Raw genomic sequence first — 6,207 nt, forward strand, 5'->3', positions numbered from 1 at the left:
CATATTAAAAGAAAAGGAGTAAATAATAGGCAAATTTGTTAAAAAGTTTTATAACCCAAATTTCGCATAATTTTTTTTTGTGAAATAACACCTTAATGTTAATTTTTTTTTGCGAGAAAGGACCTTATATAATTTTATTTTGTGAAATCACACCTTAATGTAATTTTTTTTTGCAAAAGACAACCAAAAGTAAGTTTCCGGCATTGACTGAGCTTTTCGGGCCATCGACTTGCACGTGAGAAGCACGTGTGGCTTCATTTTGCTAACCACACCCAAATTTCCACTAAAATTCTAATTTTAAAACCTAAAGTTGGAAAAAAAATCGAAACAAAATCAAGTTTGGAAATTCAACACTCAGGAAAATCAGTGTCTTTAGCCAACTTAAGCCACACGTGTTGCTCACGTGCAAGTCAATGGCCGGAAAAGCTCAGTCAATGCCGGAAAATTCCCTAAGGTCCTTTCTCGCAAAAAAATTTGCATTAAGGTGTGATTTCACAAAAAAAATTATATAAAGTCCTTTCTCACAAAATTTGAATTATAAAAGGTCATTTTTATCAAATTTGCCTAAATAATATAGTTAGGGAGAAAAGTACATGATTATGTCATTGATGATAGTTTAAACTTAGAAGTAATTTTATAAATGTACGGTATGGTTTATCATCGGGGTCTTGGCCTAATCCATAAGATTTGGAGTTGTGTGTTTTATTTGACTTATTTTGTCTGAACTTATATTATTTGAACTTATCTAAACTTATTTTATCTAAAAAAACTTGTTTTTGTGTTAAAATGCATTCCGTATAAAAGATTAATTTTTTCTGAACTTATTAGAATTTGACTTAATTTTTTCAAATTCTAAACATAACTTACCTTATTTTGTCTCAAATAAGTCAAAATAACTCGAATATGACATAACTTAAATCCCCTTTCATCGTTTATATATAACTTGTACAGTAATGTTTTTGTGGCTCAATCTATACTTATATATTAAAAGGTGTTGCGAAAAAAGTTTGTGTGCTATGTAGAACTCTCCTATCTACGCCATGTCATCCACTCACCAAGGTTATGTGAATACAATAAGGTTTGAACACTAGAACTCAAGTTTGGAGAATAACTCTCATTACCATCTTAATTGTTGTTATTCCATGCACATTAATTTATAAATACATGTTAACATGAAGTCTAAAACAACTAAAACTTTATGTTACCTTTTATTTTTTATGGAATATATTGGAGTAAAAATAGCAATTAAAATATTAGGAAAATAATGAATTAAACATGATATATATCATAAGTTTCATAAGCACCAACTACAGAAATGCCATTCATATATCTTATTAATTTGAAGCATGTAGTTCCATTAGAAAATAAATTAAACGAATTGTAAGATGATCTAACTGAAAAATTATTTGGCATGATAAATGACGTAATGTATATGTGTAATTGATGAACTTAATGAATCTTTTCACTTTTATGGAGTAAATGCATTTTGGTCAAATATTGAGTTGAAAAAGAATCTCGAATTTTAATTATTCAAAGTAGCAATCGGAGCATTGCTCGAACCATGCACACACTAGTTGAAATTGAAAAAGGGGAAAAGAAATAAAAAAATAAAAAATAAAACTTGATTTCTGGGCCGTTGTTAAAGAAATGATTTGTGTGAGACTAGAACCGAAACTTCTAACGTTACCTTATGTATGGTTTAATCTTAAAACCATAATTAATACTAGTGTGTGGCTCGGGCGATGCCCTGATTGCTACTTTGAATAATTAAAATTCGAGATTCTTCTTCAGTCTAATATTTGACTAAAATACATGTAATGCATAAAAGTGAAAATATTCTTTAAGTTTAATTAGATCATCTTATAGTTCGTTTAATTTATTTTCTAATTGAACTATATGTTTCAAATTAGACTCATGTACACTACGTCATTAATTATTATGTCAGTTTTCATTTTTTCAATTAGATCATCTTACAAGTGCAAGGGTAAGGTTGCGTACGTCCGACTCCCCTTACCCCGCTTCTTGCGGGAGTCTCTTTGAGGCAATGGGGTAATAATGATGATCATCTTACAATTTGTTTTATTTATTTTCTAAAGGAACTATATGCTTCAAATTAATAAACACCAAATTAGATATATGCAGGACATTTCTATAGTTGATGTTTATGAGACTTATGATATAATGCATGTATAATTCATGGTTTTCCTAATGGTTTAATTGTTATTTTAGTCCAATATAGTACATAAGAAATAAAAGGTAACACAAAGATTTATTTGTTTTAGACTTCATGTTAACATATATTTATAAATTAATGTGCCTGGATAAACAACAATTATTGTATTGTTTTTTGGTTGTCAATAACATCACATAACCTTGGTGGGTGGATGACATGGTGTAACCATGAGAGTTCTATGTGACACATAAACTTTTTTCGCAACGCCTTTTAATATATTAGTATAGATGTTAGTCATCTTTCCCTTTTAGGCTTTGTATTATTCAACTTATTATGTCCGAACTTATATTAACTTATCTTTAATTAAATTGTCTGAAATAAGTAAAAGTAAGTCGAACAGAACATAGCCTTATTTAAAATATTAAATTTGTGTGCACATAAATGGGCCATGCACAACAAGGACTTAAGGAGTGGAGTTACCAACTTTAGGTCTAAGAGAAGGTTCAACCCCAAATTAAACCAACTAGTCGTCTGACCCGTGCAAGGCACGGGCTATTCTTAGGATATATGACATCTTATATTGTGTCTTACTTTTTTAATATTTGGATGGTGGGTGAGTGTTTGTATTTAGTTTTCTTTGGACCGATCTACATTTTAATCCTGAAAGTACGGGGAGATGTAGATCGAGATAGGAAACATAAACGGAAAAAAATTGACATATGTTGGTTTGGGTAAAAGTCATGCCCTTTAAGTTATGATTGGCAAGGTAAGAACTTGCATGATGAAAAATACCTCAACTCTGGCAATAATCATCAAACAAAGATGGAGATAGTGAAAACCTTCTATTTTCACTAAATGTTAAAATTTACCACTATACTCATGTTATCCAATTAAGGAAATTGAAGACTTAATTAACAAATTCGAACTATTGAACTATAATGGCAAAAATTGTAACTATTGAACTATACTGACGAAAATTCTAAATGTTGAACTACTGACGAAACTTCTAATAATTAAATTGTACTGATAAAAAAAGTTCTTATAGGAGAACTAAAACTAATTGTAAGTTCCATAAGAATAACAAAAATATGCAACTAAAACCCACCTAAAAGTCTCAAACCCCACCTTTAATTATTTGCATGGAAACCATACATTAAAATTATCCTTCTCTGCAAAATGAATTGCATCATTAAGCAAGAAAAATCAAGAACAATGTTCTTAGAGAGAGAGAGAGAGAGAGAGAATGGAGGTGGTACTACAACTTTAATCCCTGTAGGGTACAATTAAAATACCCTACGAACTCCTACCGTTTTGAAATGGATCAGTCAGAAAGTCTATTAGTGGAGATGGTTAATTTTTTGAATAAATGCTACAGGAAAAAGTAGAAATGATTTGGTAATTGAATTAAATTGACATTAAAAATAATTAAGGTTGGAGAATTAATGAGAAGGTGAAGGATGAGGAAGATGAAGGATGGAGAATATGAAGTACATGAGAGTAATAGATGGGGGGCACTTGTAAAGTTACAGATTTGTTAGATTTAATACACATGTCATCTTAAGAGGATTGATTTTCTAGATATAAGCTAGGTATAGATAGATTGGCAATCGAAAGAGTGACTCTTCAAGCTTGTAAGTTGGTTATCACCCTTTTAATCCAATGCGAGAAAACTCTACATGTGCAAATACATTTTCATGTGAGGTCTCAATATTTTTTTCCTATAAGGAATGTAATGGGCAATATAACAAGGCCAAAAGGCCTATAATATATTTCTCAATAAAAATTTGATAATTTAAAAAATAATTTTTAATAAACATGGAAATTATTATTTTGGGTGAGTTATTATGTTATGTTTAATTGATTTCCACTTATCTAAATTGATAAATTTTAAAGCTATGGTACAGAGTAATTCAAATGATTAAATTTACACGTACCAAAGTAAAATGTTTTCTACTTTTCCATGCGTAATATTTTATAATTTACAAGTAACAAAACAAGCAAAATTCGTCCCGTTATTTTTTGAAAGAAAATCTAATATACATATATAAAGGAGGCATATTTGCCGAATTATTAGAGCGCCATGTAAGAAATCTTATGGTTTTTTTTTGACATTAAGAGAACATACTACAAGTAAAACTAAGAAAACAAAGCAACAATAAATACAAAACAATAAAGGAGACAGACTAATCCGGCTCCCTGGTGAATGTTGCAGAACGACAATGTCCTTGTATGGCGATCTTTGCACAGTCATGTGCTTGTTGGACTTGGTCACGATCTACCTTGTATATGACACATCGATTGAAAAATCTGCCCATGGTCCGAATTCGCTCAATTGTCCATTCTTGATGAAAGTCCTGCACCTGTTGCTTCTGCAAGGATGTCGCCAGGATAGAGGAGTCGGATAAAATGTAAAGCGAGTGTATAGAGTGAGCAAGAGCCCATTCCATTCCATATAAGCATGCTAGAGCCTCTGCATGAACTGCAGAGTGTGACATGCCCCAATTGCAACCTTGCATTGGGTTTCCTAACATGTCTGCACAATCTTATGGTTTTGGCTAATGAAAAATAGAATTTCTAATTTATTTTTGAATTAAAAAAATCAAATGCCACGTAGATAATTAATTAGGTGCCACGTAGATATTTTTATTAATTAGTTATTAATATTACGCATATACAATTTCATCCAAAACCAAACACTCTAATAATTTTTTTTAAAAAATCTAAAATGAAATTCAATCCAAAATAAAAAAACAAATCTAATATATAAATATAGCAATGGGTATATATATGAGTTATATTTTAACTTAACAATTTCATAAAATCCGTACATCGTACGGGCTAAAATCTAGTTTATCAATAAACTAAGAATTTGTTTGTTTCAACTTATTTTGATTTATTTTAACAAAAATAACTTTAGATAAGTTTCTATAAATTCAACAAAAATTAGCTTTTTCATACAATTTAATACACAAATAACTAAAATACGTTATTTTTTTAATCTAAAATAAGTTTTTATAAGTTTTTAAATTTCCGATAAGGTCGAATAAGTTCAGATAAATAAATTTCAGTCAAATTCAGTTGAAGCTCGTATTACTTTTTTTAATAGAGAAAATTGAGATCAATTTTTCTAAAAGGACAGGCATTCAAGTATCACGATCATTCTCAGAGTGGAATCATGATACATACAAACAGAAAATTTCTCATGAAGATGGCGATTTATCTATCTATTGAATTAGTTGTCTCTCACAAGAATAAAGAGGAAACCGAAAAGACAAGAATTTATAGTACTATAGTAATAATAATAATAATGCATCATACAAGTAGTTTCCTAGCTTTTATATAAATGGGAAAAAAAAGAAATATTCTCTTTTAACATGAAAAGGATTTGACTTTGATGATTCTACAATTGATTTTGTACTCTTTTTACATCATTACAAAAACAATAGGTAAAGTTTGTACATCATCCAAAATTTTGTAAAATTATTCATGATTGTAACTTGTTACTCTTTTTGGTTGACTCCAATGTCTATAAATACCCCATAATGTGGAACTCTAACCCATGTACGGCATGAGACGGTTTGACATATTCTAATTCGCCAGATTATCAGTTAAACAAAAAACGGAATTGATGATGACCGAACCTAAAAAATACTTAGAAATTATGTTAAGGTCTGACCCCATATATGTAATATCACAATGTGTGAGAGAAGAAGAGAGAGACCGAGTTGTAACAACTTAGCAACATGTGGCTATTAATTTCCCATATTGTAATACTTATAATTTTAAGGCGGAACCTCATTTGAATTGGTTATGTAAAGGGAAATGTGTATCCTCGTGATCGATGAGTGCCGCCTAGAGTCTAGACCGAAAAGGAACTAGTTTAATTAGTGTCTCTTTTACTATTTTCTTTACAACTTTAACTTTCCAACAAAGGAACTAAGAAAATACTTTTACAAGCTTAGTTGTAGTTAATCAAATCATCAACAACAACAACAACTAGCTACAACAACAAAAGAGGTAAAAAACATTATCAT

The sequence above is a fragment of the Spinacia oleracea genome, chromosome 4 (genome assembly GCF_020520425.1).
Source record: "Spinacia oleracea cultivar Varoflay chromosome 4, BTI_SOV_V1, whole genome shotgun sequence".
NCBI classification, from domain to species: domain Eukaryota; kingdom Viridiplantae; phylum Streptophyta; class Magnoliopsida; order Caryophyllales; family Amaranthaceae; genus Spinacia; species Spinacia oleracea.